The 23139-nt window shown below is 47.6% G+C and overlaps 1 protein-coding gene across 7 annotated transcripts in view; it reads left to right on the top strand.

The window, feature by feature from the left end:
* Positions 1-23139, top strand: part of LOC145525154 (uncharacterized) — a 371065-nt gene that overhangs the window by 276983 nt on the left and 70943 nt on the right. For 5 of the 7 annotated variants that reach the window (XR_014068040.1, XR_014068048.1, XR_014068051.1 and 2 more), the window contains one exon: positions 20126-20490. The gene's annotated coding sequence lies outside the window, so the exon portion shown is untranslated. Of the gene's footprint in view, positions 1-20125; positions 20491-23139 lie in introns of those variants that run through there. The other 2 variants (XR_014068052.1, XM_081538007.1) reach the window with 1 other exon arrangement.

Raw genomic sequence — 23139 nt, 5'->3', positions numbered from 1 at the left:
TGATAAAGAATAACTCTTTTAAAAAAAATGTTATGGGGTGACAGAGGATGAGATGGTTGGATGGCATCACTGACTCAATGGACATGAGTTTGAGCAAACTCCGGGAGATGGTGAAGGACAGAGAAGCCTGGCGTGTTGCAGTCCATGGGGTCACAAAGAGCTGGACACAACTTAGGGACTGAGCAACAGCATTTTTTTATTTATTTTTGGCTGCACCGAGTCTTCATTGCGGTGCTTGGGTTTATCCTTGCGGTGGACTCCCTTGATGCAGAGCACAGGTGTGGAGCACGGGCTTCAGTAGTTGTGATGCACGGGCTTGGTTGCCGTGAGTTTTGTTAATATTTGGTTACACGTGTAAGCTTTTAAAGTGGTTTAGAAACACTGTGCACACATGCACACCCAAATGGGATCCCATACTACACACTAATTTAAATTTCATCCTTGAAATAAAACTTTAGACTCACAGCACATTGCAAGAATGTTACAGAGGGTCCCTGAGTTCCCTTCGACTCATGATGACGTTTATGTAACTACAGTACATACTTGATTATAACCAGGAAGCTGATACTCTGCATACTGCTTCATTATCTACCTTCTCCACTGAACACTTTCCCGTTAGATTAAATCCTGGTTCTGCTCCTTTCTACCTGTGGGATCTTGGTCATGAGACTTTAGTTTCCAATCTGTAAAATGGATTGATAAATGAAGCATTATCTCATGTCAGGCTTGTGAAAATTAAATAATATGATTCACAATGTATGACCCACAACGAAGTGATCAGAAGATAGCAGATACCACCTGTGCACATAGGATTTTATGTTTGTCTTGTCCCTGCACATCTCAGAGATCTGGGAATATGCACGAGGTATGCTGACTGCTAAGAGTGGGAAAGGGCTGGGAAGGCAGGACCCCTGTTTCTCCTATGTAACCATGGCTACTAGTTTTTTTACTTAGTCAGTCCCCTTTTGTTGGAAGCTTGGGTTGTTTCTAATTTGTTGCTAATATAAACAACTCTTAAAGGAACGTATTTGTGCACCTAGCATTGTGTGTGCATGCGTGCTAACTTGTTTCAGTGATATCTGATTCTTTGCGACCCTGTGGACCCAGGAAGCCTGCGACCTTGCAGGCTTCTCTGTTCATGGAGTTTTCGAGCCAAGAATACTGGAGTGGGTAGCCATTACCTTCTCTAAGGGATCTTCCTGACCCAGGGATCAAACCTGGGTCTTCTGCATTGCAGGCAGATTCTTTACCATCTGAGTCACCAGTGAAGCCCCAGGGAGTCTTTTTATCAAAAAACATCTTATGGAGCTGTTATCTCATGGGATTCCTTTAAGGGACACTGTAGTCAGGTACCTATCCCCGTATGTTACTATCCCCAACATTCATGGACCTCTTGGGTGATACCAGGCATTGTGCTAAGTACTCTATACGTGTAGCTTATTGTTTAATTCTTCGGAGATGTCTGAGGACGTCCCAGTGGCACAGTGGTAAAAACCCCACCTGCCAGTGCAGAATACTCCAGGGATGCGGCTTCCATTCGTGGGTCAGGAATATCTCCTGGAGAAGGAAATGGCAATGTTCCTTCTGTTCCAAAATCCCATGGACAGAGGAGCCTGGTGGGTTATAGTTCATGGAGTCACAAAGAGTCAGACGTGACTGAGTGACAGACCACACACACACACACACACACACACACACACACAGGAGATGCCTGAACGAGTGAATGATTGTGCAAGAGTGAAGGAGTGAGGGGTGGGCATCATTTAGGGTCCCAGCAGGGACTGGATGGCTCACTCAAAGGAGCTGAGATGGTGGAGAAAAGGTAGAAATAACCAGAGAGCCGTTACCACCCCTGGACCGAAGGGGACAAGGCCAGGGGGCGACGGCTGCAGGGAACTGGGGAGAGTGGCCAGGGAGGCCTGGCGGGCTGCAGCCCATGGGGTCGCAAAGAGACATACACGACTGAGTGACTGAGCCAGAGCCATCAACAAGCCGTCAGACAGGTGCTGGAGCACAACCCACAGCCAGCCTGCAGCCCCCACAGGAGCAGCCAGGGAGCTGGTCCTCCGTCTCCTCTCTGCTCCTCCCTCCCATCTCTTCCAGTGCCTCTCATGGGCTGGGCTGACCTGGCAGCAGGAGGGACGGCACCAGAGCACCTCCGAGCAGCTTGGTCTCCCTGGGCGCAGAGCTGGGAGGAGATGGATGGGGTGGTTGAGGGGAAATGGGACTCATCCCACCGCGCTTAGGAGTGAGCTAGCGAAGGACTGGTAGAGGAAAGCAGCTGTCTCCCTGAGTCCAGCCCCACCCCCTCCCCAGAAGCCACCCTGCCCTTCCTACTCCAAGCACTACCCAGGACCCAGGCTGGGGGTCAAACTCTCCTTAGCTTCCCTCATTATCCCATCAGATCGGGGCTGTCATTAGCCCCCAGCGCTGAACAAAGGGCCCTCGCCCAGGCGGCCATATCCATGGGGCTAATTAATTGGATTAATGGTAGAGCAGCCCACACTGGGTCTGGCTCGGATAATTTCAATGAACGCTGAACACCAATCCCCAAAGTCATTGGAATATGGATGAGGCAAATTGAGTTAAAATTGAGGAGATTGCTGCATTCATTAGCCCGCCCACCCTCTGAAGTCGCTGGTTAATATGCAAACTATTAATATGCAAATCAGTGCAAATGAAAAAAAAAAAGTGTGATTTCCCCACACATGCACACTTTTTTTTTTTTTGAAAATTCGGCTATCCATGGGCAGCTGCTCCCTGTGAAAGGGAGAGGCAAGGCGTGTGAGTGTGGGTCTCTGAGGCAGGAGAGACCGGGAGCTTTCATGTCAGAAATTAATTAAAAGCAGCGGCAGGGACACAGCGCACCTTTATCAGCCTGCAAACATGTGTTAGAGTAAGTGAGGCAAAGTGGGGGAACTCGATTCCCCGGGGTGGCGGGGGGTAAGATTTGCTTTTCACCTGGGAGTTGGTCCCTGGCAGACTTGCTCGTGGGCAGGAGGGTCTGTTTGGGTTGGGCTATTAAAATTTTTTTATTTGTGTACACACACAATAAATAATTGTTTTATATCAACATATTTTATATATTTATTTCAACATATATATTCAATTATATATATGTGTGTGTGTATGTGTGTGTGTGTGTGTGTGTGTGTGTGTGTGTGTGTGTGTGTGTATGTTAGTTGCTCAGTCACGTCCAATTTTCTGTGACCCTGTAGATTGTAGCCTGCCAGGCTCTTCTGTCCATGGGATGCTCCAGGCAAGAATACCAGAGTGGGTAGCCATTCTCTTCTCCAAGGGATCTTCCCAACCCAGGGATCAAACCCACGTCTCCTGCATTGCAGGCAGATTTTTTACCGTCTGAGCCACCAGGGAAGCCCATATATGTATTATATACACTTATATAATACACTTATATACACTTATCCACTTAATACACTTATATAATACATATATGCATAGGGAAGCCCATGTGTGTATATATATAAACATATACATGTGTGTATATGAATATATATATATATACACACACTCCATAAGCAATATATGTTCATCTAGAAATATGAAGAAATAGTCAAAGCTTAGTTATCTAGTGGGGTGGTGGTTTAGTGGCTAAGTTGTGTCTGACTCTTAGCGACCCCATGGATTGTAGCCTGCCAGGCTCTTCTGTCTATGGGATTCTTCAGGCAAGAATACTGGAGTGGGTTGTCATTTCCTTCTCCAGGGGATCATCCCGACTCGGGGATCAAACCTGTGTCTACTGTATTCCAGGCGGATTCTTTACCACCGAGCCACCTGGGAAGCCCTGTATAAGTATATCAAACCTGAGTCTCCCCTATTGCAGGCAGATTCTTTACCATCTGAGCCACCAGGAAAGCCTACATACATATTATAGACGCTTATACAATACATATATGCTCTTTTGCAAGAGGAGGTTACCACGTATACTATTTTTGCATCTTTGTTCCCATAATAAAGCGTCTCAACGATTGTCTATGAAGACCCTCCCTGCCCTGTTTACTTACTCATGGTATGGCTGTTGTTTTCTTCTCCTTACTGCCCGATTGATGGACTTTTCGGTTGCTTCCTATTTCTTTGGCTATTTCAGCTGATACAAAACCAACACAAAACCCTTGTCCATCTTGAAGGTGTAGGGGATGATCCTGAGAGGAGGGTCCTAGAGGCAGAGCGGCTGGCTTAGCAGGGAGGTGATGACTGTCACCAATAGCTCCCACCAGCATCTGCTCCCGCTGGGTACCCAGAGCACGCACCTGCCCACAGCCTCGCCAAAAGAGCTAGTTGTTAAACTTCTGAATCTTCACCAACCTGGTAGGTGCCTCCTTAGAGGTTCAGTTCGCATTTCTTTTCTCAGAAGTGAAGCTGAGCATTTCCTTTTCCTTGCAGTTCAGAGCTATTCGTCTACTCTTTCTATTTACTCTCTGCTTATTCCTTTTTCGACTATTCTGTCATTAGTTTTTCTTTCTTATTGATTGGTTAATAGAGCTCTTTAAGGGCTAAGAAAATAGCTCTTTCTCTCTGATATGAAATCCTGGTACTTTCCCCCAGTTTTCTGTTTGTCTTGGGGCTTTACGGTTACTGGTAAAACAAAAGAATAGTACATGTTTACTTAAAGTGTATTGATATACATTTATTCACCAAACTTTTGATGCCGGGCCAAGGCTTTATCTTTGCATTTAGCTTCTCTGCCTGGAGGTCACTTCCAGCCCGTGTTTCTTGAATAAACCCACAGCCACAAAGCCTCCTCTCTGGTTACCAAGGTCTGGGCTTGATTTCTTGGAGTGGAGCAAGAATTTAAAACATTTAAAAAGTCACCTGAGCACAGGATTTTTCTCAATCTTTTATGATTTCCCTATATTAAAGTTTTCTTGCTTGTGTCTTATACCATACACATATATATAAATTATTAGGTTGGTGCAAAAGTAATTTCAGTTTTGCATTGTTGGCTGTGCCATTTGATACTGAAATACGTTTTTAAATAAATGTGGTTATGTTGTACATCATTTTAATATGCATTTCTCAATTTAGTATTTTGTTAATGACATTACTTGCTGTTTATTTTATATTTATTTTAGACTGTAGAGATTATGTTGGACAAAAAGCAAATTTGATTGATTTTTTTATTTGAGTTCAAAATGGATCATAAAGCAGCAGAGACAATTTGAAACATCAACAACACGTTTGGCCCAAGAATTGCTAACAAATGTACTGTGCAGTGGTGATTAAAGAAGTTTTGCAAAGGTGACAGAGCCTTGAAGGTAAGGAGTGCAGTGTCCGGCCTTCAGAAGGTGACAGTGACCAATTTAGAGCATCATTGAAGCTGATCTCTTACAATTACACAAGAAATTGCTGAAGAACTCAATGTTGACCAGTCTATGGTCATTCAACATTTGAAGCAAATTGGAAAGATGAAAAAGCTCAGTAAGTGGCTACCCACGAGCTGACCAAAAATAAAAAAACTTGCCATTTTGAAGTATTGTCTCCTCTTATTCTATGCAGCAATAACAAACCATTTCTTAATTGGATTGTAAACGTGTGACGAAAAGTGGATTGTGTATGACAACCGGAGACAACCAACTTAGTGGTTGGACCAAGAAGAAGCTCCAAAGCGCTTCCCAGAATCAAACTTGTACCAAGAAAAGGTCACGGTCACTTTGGAAGTCTCCTGCCAGTCTGATCCACTACAGCTTTCTGAATCCCAGCGAAACCATTACATCTGAGAAGTATGTTCAGCAAATCGATGAGATGCACCAAAAACTTCAACGCCTGCAGCTGGCATTGGTCAAAAGAAAGGATCCAATTCTCCATGACAATGCCCGACCACACGTTGCACAACCAACACTTCAAAAGTTGGACAAATTGGGCTACGAAGTTCTGCCCCATCTGCCCTATTCACCTGACGTCTCACCAACCAACTACCACTTCTTCAAGCATCTCGACAACATTTTGCAGGGAAAACATTTCTGCAACCAGGATGCAGAAAAATGCTTTCCAAGAGTTCGTTGAATCCCAAGGCACAGATTTTTATGCTACAGGAATAAGCAAACTTATTTCTTGTTGGCAAAAATGTGTTGATTGTAATGGTTCCTATTTTGATTAATAAAGATGTATTTGAACCTAGTTATAATGATTTAAAAGTCACAGTCTGAAACCACAATTGTACTAACCTAATATTATATTCTAGAGTCTATATTATATTTTGCATATATTAATATATATCTATATTAATATATAGCATAAATTTTATATTATATATTTTATTTATATATAAAATATGTTGTATATTTTATTATATATAATATATTATATTAATTTATTTTAATAATAATATTTGATATTTAATAATTATTTATTTTAATAAAAATAATTTTAATTTAATACTAATAATATATGCAAAATAATATATATTATTATATATAAAATGTGTGCATACATACTTAGTCGCTCAGTCATATCCAACTCTTTGTGATCCCATGGACAGAGGAGACTGGTGGGCTACAGGAAGCCCTCCAGGCTCCTCTGTCCATGGAATTCTCCAGACAAGCATACTGGAGTGGGTAGTCATTCCCTTCTCTAGGGGATCTACCTGACCCAGGGATTGAACCCAGGTCCCCTTCACTGAGCCACCAGGGAAGCCCATATATCATGTGTGCTTGTTTAGTTGTGTCCAACTCTTTGCGACCCCAAGGACTGTAGCCCGCCAGGCTCCTCTGTCCATGGGATTTCCCAAGGCAAGAATACTGGCGTGGGTTGCTACTTCCTTCTCCAGGGAATCTTCTCAACCCAGGGACTGAACCTGCATCTCCTGCATTGGCAGGCGGATTCCTTACCACCGAGCCACCTGGAAACCCTATGTATGTATATTGTTAAAACAATTCATCTTCACTGGGCCTTTCCAAGAATTCAGCTTAACTTCCTTGGAAACAGCAGCATTTTCTTGCACACTCATTAAGTGACTGGTTTCCCTAAAGTTTAATTGAGTGACCTAGTTATGCTTAACTGTGCTAACAAGTACAAGTGGAATAAGTAAGTTTTGGAGCAAACACATCTGATTTCCACTAAGTTAGTGCCTTAACTGGTGGGAGGAGATGTGCCCAGGTGAGGTGAGGGGAAGCCATTCACCAAGAGTGCTTTTGGGATCATAGGCATTTCCCATATGTTTGATGGAAGGGGTGGAGGACATTGGTCCATCCAGCCAGTTCGGCAAGAAGAAATCAGTTCAAAGAGCAGTTGGGTCAGTGGTGAATTGATGAGGGAGGAGGGAAGAACTGCCTGAAAATCCCACAGTCCCTAACCCTTTGGGACAGTTTATTTATTAAGTACTTACTATTTTCAAGCATCAGCATAAATGCTTCAAAAACTTTTCCTCGTTTCATTAGCCTTGTTTCAGACAAGGAAACTGAGGTCCAGAGAGGGGAAGTGATTTGCCCTAGCCTGTCCTGAAAATGAATACTACTATTTTGCAAGCTTAATGGATGAGAACAAAGACGAAAGAGGAATGGAATCACGCTGGACTCCTGTTTTAAAGCCTGTTTTTTTTCATGTAGGATATCATAACACTTTTCTTTTTTTTTTTTCTTTTAAGAAACAAAACTAGGGAATTCCCAGACAGGCCAGTGGTTAAGACTCCAAGCTCCTACTGCAGGGTGTAAGGGTTGTGGGTTCAATCTCTGGTCAGGGAACTAAGATCCCACATGCCATGGGGCACGGCTGAAAAAAAAAAAAAAATATTGGGCAGGTAGTGATTATGTATAAAGTGTGTGCAGAGTGTAAATCCCTCTTGAACCCACCACCCAGTTTAAGAAAAAGAACAGCTTGTTGGCCTGTGTCACCATCACATGCTCCCCCAGGGCTCACTCACAATCCCCCTCCCAACCAGAATGACTACCATTCTGAATTTTGTATTGATCAGCTCTTGCTAGTCTTTTCTTTTGCATTATTTATTGGCTGTGCTGAGTCTTCATCGCTGCGTGGGCTTTCTCTAGTGGCGGGGAGCGGTCGCCCCTCTCTACTGGCGGTGTACAGGCTTCTCATTGCGGTGGCTCCCCTCGTTGTGGAGCACCGGCTCTAGGCACCCGGACTTCAGCAGTCGGTGCACATGGGCTCAGGAGTTGCAGCTAGTGGGCTGTAGAGAGCATGGGCTTAGTTGCTCTGCAGCACGTGGGATCTTCCAGAATCAGGGATGCAACCCGTGTCTCCTGCATTGGCAGGCGGAGTCCTTACCACTGAGCCACCGGGAAGCCCTCTTGCTTTTCTTTTTGATTACTAAGCTGAACATTACATTGCTTACTTTTGCCTCTTTTTGAACTTTCAATAAACAAAATCTTCCCGCCGTATCCTTGCCTTTTTTCCTCCCTAGTTTTTGGAACATGCTTTTTTTTCTCCCCAAAGGATACTGTGGGCACCAGCCCCCACCCTGTGTCAGCTCTGCCTCTCATCAGCCCCTGATGGAAAGTGTACCTGTCACGTGGTTGAACTGACACATGACCAGGGGCCACTTTTCCACTACAACTCCCTTCCCAAGGGGATCTATTAGGCCATCCTTCCTGCTGGTTCCCAGATTGGGGATGTGACTGTGGTCAGTCTGCCGGCAAACGGAAGACTTAGACTCTGTCCAGCACGCAGGTATGTGGGTGAGAGGCCCCTGGTGAGCAAGCAGGACCTCCGAGCAGGGCTATGAAGGCAACAAGTGCCTGATCTCAGGCCTGCCGTGGCTCCATCTTGCCTTGGCTGGACATCCTGGGCCGAGGGTGCTTGTGTCCTGCTTTCACCTGGCTCCGGCCTGGAGCAGTGCTCAGTAATACTGAGCGAATGAAAGAACCAAGGAAGGAAGTCTTCCCTGATGCTGCCCTGTGGTCATAAGCTACCCGTCTCTCTCCTTTGACCCCTCCACCCACTTTCTCTGTCTTTCTTTTATACTAAACCCTGTCCATCTTGCAACGCTTAGAAATACAATCTGTGTTTGGATGTTTAAGGCTTTCCCGGTGGCTCAGTGGTAAAGAATCTGCCTGCAATGCAGAAGACGCAGAAGACTCAGATTCTATCCCTGAGTTGGGAAGATGCCCTGGAGGAGGGCATGGCAACCCACGCCAGCACTCTTGCCTGGAGAATCTCATGGAGAGAGGAGCCTGACGGGCTGCAGTCTATGGGGTTGCAAAGACTCAGACACGACTGAAGCGACGGAGTGCACACACATGCACACACATGGATGTTTAGCATGTTTTGACATGACTTCACCTTGGATGTTGTTGGGACTCTCAATTGTAAAGACAATGCATTTCCAGCGGCTGCTGTCAGCAGAGGTTCAGATCCAGAGAAGGTCTTTCCTGGCCCAGATTTTAAGTGTTTCTCATGGAGTTAACCACAAATATTGATTAAGCACCTGCTGTACAACAGGCCCAGGGCTAGACCCAGGCAATAAACAGCCAAGAAGAAGCAGGGGGGAAAAAATCATCATGCTATTATCATCACAGATAACAGGCAGTAATCACTCACTGTATTCTGTCCATGCTTCCAAGGGCTTTACATATTTAATTCATTTAATCCTGAAAGCACAGTCTGATGTTAGTACTGTTGCTATCTGCCTTTTTCAGAGGAGTTAATTGAGAGCTGAGAGAACTTGCTGGAAGCTCACACAGGTTATCAGAGGCAGAGGAGCTGGTATTTATTCAGGTCCTGTGATGGGTAAGCAGTTGACCTCCGTGTCTGTGTCAAGCCCTGCTGGGAGCCTGTGCGCTTGTTGATGCTATTTCCAAACTGCAGGGGAGAAGCTGAAGATCAGAGAGGTCAAGTGACGTCTCAGCGTTACACAGCTAGTTAGTAGCAGAGTGAAGTGCTGTTGTTTATGGAGGCAAGAGGGTTTTACTGGATAGTGGTGGCATGGGTGATGACTGGGGTAGAGGGGCCATTCTTGCAGACACAGTCTAATGACAGGCAGACAGGATGCTGGGAGCAAGTGTGATGATCAAGGGGACACGTCAACTTCAGGGAGACTCAGAGGGCTCCCCATTCTGCCTGGAGGTGATGGGGAGTGCTTTCTGGAAGAGGGATGTGTGTGCTGAGACAGTAAAGACCTGGAGAGAAAAAGGCACAGTGCGGAGGGAGACAGCTGAGCCAAGGGGCACATATGAGCCTGACCCTGGGGGAAATCGCACATCCTTACTAGGCAAGAACTGAGGAAGGCACAGAGGACATGAGCTCATAAGAGCCACATTTATTTGTTTATTTATGATTTTTATCCTTCCTCCATCCCCTTTGTTAACCATAATTTTTGTCTGTGAATCTGTTTCTGTTTTGTAAACAAGTTCATTTGTACTGCTTTTTAGCTTCCACATATAAGTGATACCATATGATATATGTGCTTCTCTGTCAGACTTGTTTTACCTGGTATGATAATCCCTAGGTCCATCCACGTTGCTTTTACGGTTGAGTAATATTCCACTGTATATGCTGTGCTGTGCCCAGTTGCTCAATCGTGTCCGACTCTTCGCGACCCCATGGACTGTAGCCCGCCTGTCTCCTGTGTCTGTGGGGATTCTCCAGGCAAGAATACTGGAGTGGGTTGCTATGCCCTCCTCCAGGGAATCTTCCCAACCCAGGTATAGAACCCAGGTCTCCTGCATTGCAGGCGGATTCTTTACTGTCTGAGCCACCAGGGAAGCCCAAGAATACTGGAGTGTGTAGCCATTCCCTTCTCCAGGGGATCTTCCCGACCCAGGAATTGAACTGGGGTCTCCTGCATTGCAGGTGGATTCTTTACCAGCTGAGCTCCCAGGGAAGCCCATTTCACTGTGTGTGTGTGTTTGTGTAAACCACATATTATTTTTCTGTTCTTCTGTTGATGGACACTTGGACTGCTTCCATGTCTTGGCTATTGTAAATAGGGCCGCTATGAACATTGGGGTGCATGCATCTTCTTGAATTAGAGCTTTCATCTTTTCCAGATATGTGCCCAGAAGTAGGACTGCTGGCTCATATGTTTAATATTTAAAGGAACTTCCATGCTGTTCTCCATGGTGGCTCACCAATTTACATTCCCACCAACAGTGTAGGAGGGTTCCCTTTCCTTCACATCCTCTCCAGCATTTGTTGTTTGTAGATTTTTAAATGATGGCCATTCTGACTGGTTTGAGGAGATACCTCATTGTAGTTTTGATTTGTATTCCTCTAATAATTAGCCATGAGGGACATCTTTTCATGTGCCTGTTGGCCATGTGTATGTCCTCTTTGGAGGACTGTCTACTTAGATCTTCTGCCCATTTTTGACTGGGTGATAAGAAACAAATCTACTGAGTACCTACTATGTGCCAGGCCCTGTGCTGAGATTTATAAGCCTTCTCATCTAATCCTTGCACAATCTTATCCTCCAAGATGAGAGCTATTACTGTACCCACTCCCCAGAGCAGCATCTGAGACCCAGAGAGAGGCTGGTGACCTTCCAGGACTCCCAAACATTGCTCTCTGTTGAAGAAACGTTTCTCTCCCATCCACCTAAGATAGGCAACAGGAATAATACATTAGTCCATCTGCACTGAATGTCTGTGTGTGCCAGACAGAGTGCTGAGCACTCTCCAGAGTAGAATTTTACTAACATGTGCACTCATTCTATGAATGAGGTACTGCTATTATTACTGCTATTTTTCTCATTTAATGGATGAGAAAACAGAGGCTCAGAGAGGGAGGTGTCCAGCCCAGGGGACACAGCTAGGGAGCAGCACAACTGTGCTATGCACCCCCCAGGCTGGCTTCAGGTTTCCCCTGCTTAGCCACCCCTTGTGGTGGTTCAGATGGGTCCAGATGAGTCTCCCCCAAACAGCCTCACCGGGCACACCCTGGTCCAAGCTAAACAGCAAGTTGGCCCAAGGAGGACCTCAGGCCTCTGCCTGAAACCCGGGGATGGGACCTGAGCTGGGTCACCTGTAAGGCTGTGGGTAGCCTGGACCAGCTCATAAATGGAGAATGCCATGGGGTTGTTTGTGCCTTTGATATCATGGCTCCAACATGAAAGAGAGGGTAATTGACTTAGTATTAGGACGGTGGCTTCACCACTTCTCTGTGGCCACTGCTGCGTTAGCTCATGCTGGAAAGTTCCATCAAGCCCTCAAAAGAGGCCTAGGTGTGGTCTCACCATGAGGCTGATTCACACGCAGCTGCTTCCAGAGTTCAGCATTGGCTCTGAACCCAAAGGCAGAGAAAGAAGGCCTCATGGAGCCACCAGGGCAGCTGGCAGGTGAGGAGGACTTGGGGCTGGTTGGGGAGTCACCTCCCTGTCCCCCATCCCCAGCATGACTTGTGTCACCCTCTATGGAGAGTGTCCTCCAAACTCCTGAGAGCAGACAGACACTCTGTCTGGCTCACAGCCATAGCCCTAGCACTCACAGCCTCACCCACGGTAAGCATACAATAAATGCTTACTGAACACATGGACAAAACCATGAAACTCGATGGAGTGTGGAGCGAACTGTCTTCCCCCACTCTTCGAACATAAGCCAAGTGGGGCACATGGGCTGAAGGATCAGCCTGTGCCCTGAGTCTGCCGTTCAGTAGCCATGGCCCTTTGGCGCCTTGTTTCTCTTCTGAGCCTCAGTTTGTTGATCTGTAAAATGGGGAGAATAAGAATTCCTGGCTCCCAGGGTAGTGTCATGATTGTTTGAGTCAGTTCACACAGTGAGTTAGGTTAGCCCACACCAGGTACCTTTGCTCCTTGCCTCTCCCTCACAAACTCTAAGCGCCTTCTTTAGCAAGATGTGTTTCTATTTTATATCTGTACCCCGTTCCCATGGCCAGCTGCCAGTATTTGTATAGTCGCTGGCATATATAGTAGGTGATCATTGAATACTTGGAGGATGGATGGATGGATGGGTGGGTGGTTGGATGGATAGAAGGATGGTTGGAAAGGCAGATGTTTAGATGCCTGGATGGACAGATGTATGCATGAGTGTGTGGATTAATTGATTAACTAATAGATGAGTGGATTGATAGATGGATGGATAGGTGGTTGATTCGATGACTGGATGGATGGATGGATAGAGGCTGTGGTTTTGTTTATTTAGTTTTATTCGTTGTCATCCTAACATCACAAATTTAAAAAAAATTAATGATTTTAAAGAAAATTCTTAGTGGAGGTACTCAAATCCATTCATTTTGAGCTTCATTTCTTCCTACCCTCTTTTCTCCACTTGCTGCTCGGGAATACACCACATCATCTTAAATGCTCTGAAAAGTCCTGCGATGAAGAAACTTTTCACCTCATTTAACCCATAGTTTATTGAAGACAATCAATGACAGGCTTTACTTTCCCTGAGGATCTACCCCTCTATGGTACAACATAGTGAATGTAAGTAGAAAAGATCTTTGGACATTTTTTACTTGGCAGTCCCTTGAGATGCTTCTGTGATTGGAAAGCCTGTGTGTGTGTGTGTGTGTGTGTGTGTGTATTTTCTGATGGTGTGGGCTTGAAAACACTATACTAAGAGAAGGGAGACACTGCACACCCACCTTGCCAGTAATGGAACTTGCTGTGTGACCGCGATGATTCTCTGTCATCGATCAAAGGAAGAATATGATGGACTCAGTTCCCTTCCAGTTCCTGCCTGGCTCTACCCTGCAATCCTGCCTGCCTCCCAAAGGAGGCACGCATGTATGGATCACCTACTGTATGCCTCACTGGGCTTCCCTCCTTCCTGAGATGCCTACCCACTCCATTTGTTTAAGGGACAGACATGCCAGGAAAGGGTAAATTACCCACATGTACTCCCAATGTTTAGATACCTTGGTGCTGTGACTTAATTTTCCATGTCGGGCCCCCAGGTCCTGGCAGCAGGGAGGGGGTGGGGCCCAGCACTGCCAGGGGCCATCAGCTCCCAACGCCGCGGCTGCTCTGCTCCCAGCTTGGTGCCCGACCAGAGCAGAGCAGCGCGTCCCTGTGTTCTGACAGGTGCCCCCCTGCTCTCATCTCTCCCCCGTCTCTCAGGACTCAGCGGTGGTGGCTGAACTGGCAAAATCGTTCCACCCCAATTATTCCCCAAGCTCCAAGCGGCAGTGCTAGGATCAGCACTGCCGCGTTCCTGGTGGGGACTGCTGGAGCCGCCGCCGGGGTTGCCCGCACCTGGGAGGCTTGGGAAGGTCTCTGGGTGAAGGCTGAGGACCCAGAGCTGGACTGAGGCTGAAAAACCCCCCACCCACCCAGTGAGATGGTTATTACCACCTCCCCCATCACCTCCTGCAATGAGATCTGTCTGCAAACTCTCCTGTGGACAGAGCTGGAGGGCCGGGTCATGGGGAAGGGAACCAAACACTGGCACCTCACATCCACACCCCTGGTGCTCCCCAGGGACCTCAGCTTATCTGGAGCCTCCTTCTTTGGTGAGGAGGAGAAGGGGGAAGAACACCCAGCACATCGTACACGTTATTAGGTGCTCAGGAAACACCATGTTTCATTTCATCGAATATGCCATTGACTGGAATACGCACCATTATTTGATATCTTGCTAAGGAAAAAAAAAAAACAACAGGCTACCAATTAGAATATGGCAGATGAATCCTGATTCAAAGATATTAAAATCTAAACAAGTGCATCTTGGAACCAGTGGGCAAGTGGTAGAAGGCTTACTGAAACAGAACAATGGGCTCGTTTTCTGCTTCTGTTTTATTACGTTTATAGGTCGTGCTGCCTCCGACCTGCTTTGTCACCTTGGAGAAGTCACATTCCACCCCCAGGACCCCCCTTTCTCTCCAGCTACATAGGGCCTGCTGTAGAAATCAGATAGAATCAGGGTGGAGAAAAACCTCTGTAGCTGCTAAGACATTTAAATGAGAACCTGAGATGTCAGCCTGTCGTGAATCCTTGTCCAAAGGTGCTTGCTGTCAGTGTGTTTGCTGTGTGACTTTGGACAAGTTGCTCCACCTTCCTGAGCCTCAGTTTCCCTCATCTCCCCTAGAGAGGCAGAGATACATCCTGCAGAGTTGCAGTGATGTTTGTCACGTGCTGAGTGTAATGCCTGGCACCTGGTAGACAGCCCTAGGAATCCTAGTTACCATGAGTATTTGCATCTGTACGCGAATTATCTGAGAGGTAAGAAACAGGCTTTGGTTTTTTTTTTTTAATTTTAGTTGGGGGCTAATTACTTTACAATATTGTAATAGTTTTTTCCATACATTGACATGAATCAGCCATGGGTTTACATGTGTTCCCCTTCCTGGACCCCCCACCCACCTCCCTCCCCATCCCATCCCTCTGGGTCATCCCATTGCCCCGGCCCTGAGCCCTTGTCTCATGCATCGAACATGGAATGGTGTTCTGCCTCACATATGATAATATACATGTTTCAATGCTATTCTCCCAGAACGTCCCACCCTCACCTTCTCCCTCAGAGTCCATAAGACTGTTCTATGCATCTGTGTCTCTTATTCTGTCTCGCATATAGGGTTATCGTTACTGGTATTTTTTTTTAAGCACTGTTGTAGCAAGCACTGCAAGCAGTGTCTTGCAGAGAGCTTGTTTGTTGAACAATCTGATGAGTGAATGACTGCACGAATGAATGAATTGAGAAATGAATGTTCTCAGGTGTCCAGGTGAGACTGAGTTCTACAAGCAGGAGCTCTTTGAAGCATGCAGAGTCCAAAGAGGAAATCAATCACCCTGGAGATCACCTTGCTTCATCTCCATTTCACAAAGGCTCTGAGAAGTTCAGGAAGTTGTCTGAGTCCACACTGCTCTCAAATAGACTCCAGTTCGAGCCCCCGACTACCATCACGCCCTTTCCCCTGCTGCCTCGTACACTGGGCCAATGTCCAGTGGCTCCAGACCCTAGGGACCAAGGCAGGCTGCGGCCAGGTTGAGCAGGACACTGTGTCTCCCAGTGTAATCGCTTCCAAAGGAGGGCCTGGGAGAAAACCACCGCCACAGTCCCCGAGGCCTCAGACCTGGCCCATTATTATTCCTCTTGGTGTAATAAATACATTCTAAGAGAAACAGATGCCGGAACAGTTGGACAGGAAGGGCCTAGGCATGCGAAGTGGAATCTGGTTTGTGAAAATCTGTCGATTTGCCAGACGGTGAGCAATATGGTGCAGCCAGCCAGGTCTGGGTCCGGCTGCCAGGCGGGCTGATCGGGCCTCCCCACTGTGTCCTGCTGGTTCTTCCGGGCCACCGTCCTCAGGCGCCCAGATGGGTGTCCAGCTATCGTTTCTGCCAGAGCCAGGCCCGGGATGCTGACGGCTGCTCCTCCGTGGTGGCAGTCACTGCAGCAGGGTGCAGACCCTCGTCTTGGGAGTGGGCAGCTGCATCGGGAGAGGCAGGGCTGGCATCTTCGGATTCAGACCCAGCCAATTCCGTGCGTGGCTTTTCTCTTTCCTATATTGGCTTCAGGCTTTCCAGGCAGCGCTAGTGGTAAAGAACCCACCTGCCAACGCAGGAGACATAAGAGACTCAGATTCGATCCCTGGGTCGGGAAGATCCCCTGGAGGAGGGCATGGCAACCCACTCCAGTATTCTCGCCTGGAGAATCCCATGGACAGAGGAGCCTGGTGGGCTACAGTCCATGGGGTCTCAAAGACTCAGACACAACTGAGTGACTAACACTTTCACTTTCACTTATATATTCATATGATTACTAATCATTAAACATTCCCTGGGACTAATAGTATCAAAAATCAAGATTCAGCAAACACTCACTGAACTGAACCATGTGCCGGGCATTGTACCATGTGGTTCCTTTGGCTTCATCTTCAAAACAACTCAACAGAAACTAGGCATCTTTGTGACCATTTTACAGACTTCAAACCGAGCTCAGAGGTGTTTAGAAGTTTACCTGAGGTCATAGAGCCACTGAAATGGTCTTTAGTGATAATTACTTCTCTCCTTTCAGAAAACTCAGCCACTCTCCCTATCGTAAGATACAGCCCTTATCATGTAACCACAGCCAGCCCTTTGGATGCAGCAATTACAGGCATATCCATTTATTGTGCGTCACTTTATGACACTTCGCAGAGTGCGTTTTTTACAAACGAAGGTTTGTGGCGGTTCCTGTGTTGTCAGATGATAGTGAGCAGTTCTTAGTGATCAAGTACTTTTGAATTAAGGTATGTGCATTGTTTTTTAGACCTAATGCTATTGCACCCTGAACAGACTACAGTATAGTGTAAACATAGCTTTTATATGTACTGTTGTTGTTCAGTCACTAAGTCCTGTCCGACTCTTTGAGACCTCACGGACTGCAGCATGCCAGGCTTTCCTGTCCTCACATCTCCTGGAACTTGCTCAAACTCATGTCTATTGAGTTGGTGATGCCAGCCAACCATCTCATCCTCTGTCGCCCCTTCTCCTCCTGCCATCAGTCTTTCCCACATCAGGGTCTTTTCCAAAGAGTCAGCTCCTCACATCAGGTGGCCAAAGTATTGGAAATTCAGCTTCAGCATCAGTCCTTCCAGTGAATATTCAGGGATGGTTTCCTTGAGGATTGACTGGTTTGATCTCCTGGCTGTCCAAGGGACTTTCAAGAGTCTTCTTTAGCACCACAGTTCGAAAGCATCAATTCTTTGGCACTTAGCCTTCTTTATAGTCCAATTCTCGCATCTGTACATGACTACTGGAAAAACCATAGCTTTGACTATTTGGACCTTTGTCAGCAAAGTGATGTTTATGCATGCAACAAAAATATATGTGACTCATTTTATTGTGATGTTCACTTTATTATGGTGGTCTGGAACTGAACCTGCAATATCTCCCAGGTGTGCCTATAGCTGAAGGACAGGGAAAGGCCAATCAGAGGCCTCCTCTGGGAGTTTCTAAGTTGGAGCAGTAAATGGAGGTCTGGCTCCTTCTTATAAATCCAAGTTCCTAGGTTTGAGGATAGTGGGGGTCAAGAGTCCTTGATATGAAGAATACTTTATGCCAGGGTCTCTGTATGAAGTATCCAATTCAAACCTTGCAGGAACCCCTATGAGATGAGAACTTTCCTTTTCCCTTCTTGTGAAAGAGGACGCTGAAGATCAGAGAGGGTAATTCAATTTCCCAAGGGAACACAGCTAATGGAGGGCAGGGGAAGATTCAAAACCAGGCTTAGTCATCACACAATAGGGCCAGAGGACTCCCCTGTGGATCCATAGGGTTGGCCTGGAGCTCACAAGTCCTCCCCATGTGGAACTGCCCTGATCAGAGCTACCACTGCCTCCAGCCCAGACCCTCGACTTCACATCACCAAGCAACTGCTTATCTCCCAGTACCCGAGCTTCCCAGCTAGAGGCCTCTGAAGGATCTCTCTGGTTCCCCAATATTAGAAACCCAGGCTGCTATTGCTTCTGTGCAATCAGATTCCCTTCCTGTATCTGCCTGAGATTATGGGGAAGTGAAGGGATAGATTCTCTGGCCATTGATGATCACTTCTCAATTCTGGAGGCATTTTTTTTTTTTTCTCTAAGGCAGCATCTTGGATGCCGTTCAATCACAGTGAACTGAAGGCAAAAGAGCTAACAGAAATTGGCGTTGGAGGGCTGGACTCTTACATCTGAATCCAAGCTAGTCTGTGCCAGCTTATCTGTTTTGATTCTCAGGAGCAGATAATAGCAATCCCATTTTACAGATGAGAAAACTGAGGTCAGGAAAGACTTTTAAACTTGTCTTTACGAGCTCTTTACTCTGTGTAAGCTCCAGTGCTGGGCTTTCTACGTATTTGACTCACATTCTTGCCCTGTGATAGGTACAGCCCATCATTCCCATTTTACAGATGACAAAACTGAGGTTTGCCAGGAGGTGGCAGAGCCTGTGTGTCTGAGGCCTAGTTCACCTTCTCAGGAGTAGCTCTGCTGGTTTAGATGAAGGACTGGATTGTGGCTGCAGCCTTTCTGACCCACAGGGCACAGAACTGAATCTCTTCTTGACATTTAAAAAAAAATTTTTTTTTAATTTATTTATGGCATGCATGATCTTAGTTCCCTAACCAGGGATTGAACCCCCCATTCCCCTGCACTGGAAGCAGGGAGTTTTAACCAGTGGACCACCAGTGAAGTCTCTCTTATCAACATCTTAAAATTCAAGTTTTTTTATTTTTTTAAGGCTTACAAGGTCTGTGCTGCCTTCACATCAAAGGAAGGAGAGGCGATGAGGTCTCTCTCCCCCACTGCCCACTCCTTCCTTAACACTTAGGAAGTCTGTCCATGGACCTACGGGCCCGGGGCCGGGCTCTGCTGGCATCCACAATGGCTGAGATGGGGGCCACCGCCGGCCACGTACTGCTAATTGTATTACAGAGTTCGGGGGGGAAAGGAGCCGGAGGCTGAGGGAAAAAGCCACTTTCCCCAGCTCTCCAAAGGGTCCCGCCCACTAAGTCTTACTGCCTAGAAGATGCCAGATCACATTAGAGCCACCAGTTACCACTTTATCCTGTCTTGACTTCACTAACGCTCATTAAGCTCCGAAAATCCCTTTTACGGTGTTTAGGACACCTCCAGAGGAGTCTGCTGTGTAAATATTATTCCACCACTAAATCCTGCTACAAGGCCGCCGTCAACAAGCGGGATTCGCGATGGTTGCGCCGAGGGGGCTGCGCGGGGTGCCTGTGAAGTGCGGCCAAGGGGCTCCGCCAAGAAGCCAGCGCAGCGATAAAGGGCCTGGTTCCCCCCACGGAAGCCTCTTGCCACTTGGGCTCGCTTACCGCAGCAGCCGCGGGGGCACGATTTGGGTTGAGAATCAGACACACTGTGGGGAGCCCTGGGAGCCAGGGCCTGCCTTGGACAGCTGGTGCGCACGCTGGAACCGCTCAGGCTGGGCCGGGGGCCTTGCGCGGGGCTGCAGCACGCATGTGGCGGGAAGGCTGGGGTCTGGCGCGCGCATCTCGCGCCTCTGCAGCAGATCTGGGCATCGGGGCCTGGGGAGGCAACTTTGTCCAACCGGAGGCCCCTGTGCCTTGGCAGTCCTTTCGTCTGCTCGCCTTTCCTTATTCACTTATGTATCTGGAGGAGGGAAATCGCTCCGTGATGAGCCATCGATTACGGTGGATGGATAACCTATCTGACTCAGCAGATGCCGCTGCGGCTGGCGCGGCTGTCACTGCTTTTCCGCTTTTCTTTTTTCTTCTTAAAAAAAAAAATAATCAATTGCTCTTTTCAGCTGATTTGCAGGTTGCACTCCTGGGAGATGGCGATAGAAGATGGAGGACTTAAATATGGAAATTGCACGACGCAGCTCCAGGCCTGGCTGGCCTTGGACATTCAGTGTGCCACAACTTACCTCTGAACCCTCTACTCCGTGCCACAAGCCGGTTGGGGCTCTGGAGACCCAGCAGTGAGCAAGACAAGTTTAGCCCCTGCCTCACCAGCTCACAGTCTAGAGCCCTGGCAGGGCAGAATCCAGCAGTAAGTGCACAAGCATACAGTAGGTGCTCAGTAACCCTGGGGAGAGGTGACGCACAGAGCCCCTGGCATGTGTCGGGCACATAGTGATTGCTCAATTAAAGCTGTTTCTTTCATTCTCTCTTTGGGGGTTGGAGTCCCTAGTGAGTCATATTTTGCAGCTGTGTGACACTGAGATCATCCCTTTCCCTCTCTGGGCCTCAGTTTCCCCATCTGTAAAATGGGGCTTATCATAAAGTGCTCCACATGGAGCTGTTGAAAGGGTTTGCTTATTCACAGGTGGACTTGTGTGACACGCATTATGGAGCACTGACTGTGTACAGGGTGCGGAGGGGTTAAGCCAGGGGTTTGACTGAGATGGGCCTCCCAGGTAGTTCAGTGGTAAAGCATCTGCCTGCCAGTGCAGGAGATGCAGGAGACTCATTCCTGGGTCAGGAAGATCCCCTGGAGGAGGAAATGACAACCCACTCCAGTATTCTTGCCTGGTGAATCCCATGGACACAGGAGGCTGATGGACTACTGTCCATGGGGTCACAGTGAGTTGGACACCACCCAGCACAGATACTTTGCTGTGTCTTTGATTGAGATCTGTGCCTCTGTTGCATTTTTCATAGTCTGCTGAGGGTTAACAGGTAAATTCGATTGCCTGTGGTCAGTGCTGGGATGGGGTAGCTTAGGGACACGGTGGAAACCTCGACTCAGGGCCTTTAATGTAGCCTTTAATGTAGCTGGGGGATGAGGACAAAGATCCCACAGAGCAGACATCAGCACACTATGGGCCACAGGTCAAATCCAGCCCACTGCCTGCTTTTCTGCAGTTCCCAAGTTAAGGATAGTTTTTACATTTTAAATTGCTCTTCTTAAAGTCAAAATAATATTTCACGCCACATGAAAGCTATGGGAAAATTCAAATGCCAGTGTCCATAGATGAAGCTTTATTGAAAGCCAGCCATGCCCATTCGTATATGGATTGCCTACAGCCAGTTTTGAGCTATGATGGCAGAGCTGAGTGGTGGCAACAGAGACCATGGGTCCCACAAGGCCTGAAATACTTTCTGTTTGACTCTATACAGAATAAGTTTGGAAACTGTTGTCCGAGGGGATGTGAGGTATGAGCCAAGAGCTGAAGGATGGGCAGAAATAGTCAGTTGGGGCTCGTTGGAAGGGGCAAGGAGAGGTCTGCTTTGCGGGCTAGAGAAAAAGCCTAGCATCTTTCAAGGCTGATAAAAGTGCCATGTGGTAAGCTGCAAAGCGCCATGCCAACTTGAGGATTTGGAATAGTGAGGACGTGTCCATCGACAACCTGACCTGAGAAAGTACAATGAGAGTAATAGTGATGCAAGGTCTCATTTATGTCCCTGGTAGTTCCCCTAACAGTCTCACATTCAGTCCTCCAAAGGGACCTGAGTGTTGAGATCATTAGCCCACTTCACAGATGAGGAATCAGGAGCTCAGCAAGGTGCAGACACCTGGTCAAGGTCACACAGCCAGACACTGATCAGAACCCCAGACGGCATTGCTCAAAAAATCCATGTTCCAAACTCACAGCAATAAACCCCGACATTTCACTGCCCATATCCTGCAATTTTATACAGACACACATTGGTAAAAAAGAAAGGAAAAAAAATGAAATAAACTAGGCTAGAATCCAAAGGATTTTTGCAGCCACTCCTCGTCCCACCCCCCCACCACCACATCCTGAATGTTGTTTTTTTCCAATTCCCCCCATCCCGGGGCTCCTCTGAAATCCAGCCACGTTGCGGGCAAGAAGAAAGGGGGAGGTGGGAAGCTAGACTTCCCAGAGAACGCCAGCAGAGGAGGACTCTGAAATGGGTGGAGAGATGCGTGTTGAAGGAACGGCGTGTTGGCAGCCCCGGCTCCCGGCAGCTGTTGGCTGCGCACAGAATCAACACAAACGGATGGCTGGGTTCAGGCTGGGAAGCCACCTCGCCTCGCTCCGGCTTCAGGCAAAACCGAGAGGCGCGGGATGACAGGCCTGCCAGCCGACGGGAAGTGACTGCGGGCGCGGTTTGTGCTTTTGGCTGCTTGGCGCAGGTCTGTGCAACACCGGGGCGGAAGCAAGAGAGATGGGCGGTTCCCGGAGGCAGAAAGTCCTGGCACTTCCTGTCTGTGTGTCTTTGGGCGAGAGGTTTCATCCTTAAGAGCTCAGTGTCATCACCCATAAGTATGTGTGTCAGTCCCTCAGTCATGTCTGGCTCTTTGCGACCCCATGTACTGTAGCTCACCAGGCTCCTCTGTCCATGGAATTCTCCAGGCAAGAATACTGGAGTGGGTGGCCATTCCCTTCTCCATGGGAATTTTCCCCACCCAGGGATCCAACCTGGGACTCCTGCATTGCAGGCAGATTCTTTACTGTCTGAGCTACCGGGGAAGCCCCCCTGTAAGTGTAGACAGTGGTATCAACCTTTGGGGACAGTTGTGCAGTGGACACCAGAGGGCACTGCCCAGAACCCCTCATTGCTCCAGGGGCTCGGGTACCGGTGTCAACAGACAACTGCCATCAGCCCAGGACAACCGGGATCCAGAGACCCGCCTCCCCAAGGTCAGGTCCAGGGACCGATCACTGCAAGGTGTAGAGGTCTGCATGACTCCGAAGAGCCAGCCTCACTCCAGAGCTACCTGTGGAGTTGACTGACGCAGTCGCCCTGCCAGCATCAAGGTTCAGCTTCTCCATCCATCCACGTTCTCTCTTCCTTTCCCAAAGAGTCTTGCATGCTAAATTCTGTCCTGTGGCACCCTGAGCTCCCGACT

Source organism: Giraffa tippelskirchi, chromosome 11 (assembly GCF_054371585.1).
Source record: "Giraffa tippelskirchi isolate mGirTip1 chromosome 11, T2T-mGirTip1v1.2.pri, whole genome shotgun sequence".
In the NCBI taxonomy this organism is placed as follows: domain Eukaryota; kingdom Metazoa; phylum Chordata; class Mammalia; order Artiodactyla; family Giraffidae; genus Giraffa; species Giraffa tippelskirchi.
The sequence above is the reverse complement of the archived record's forward strand: the minus strand, read 5'-3'. Positions and strand labels throughout refer to the sequence as shown.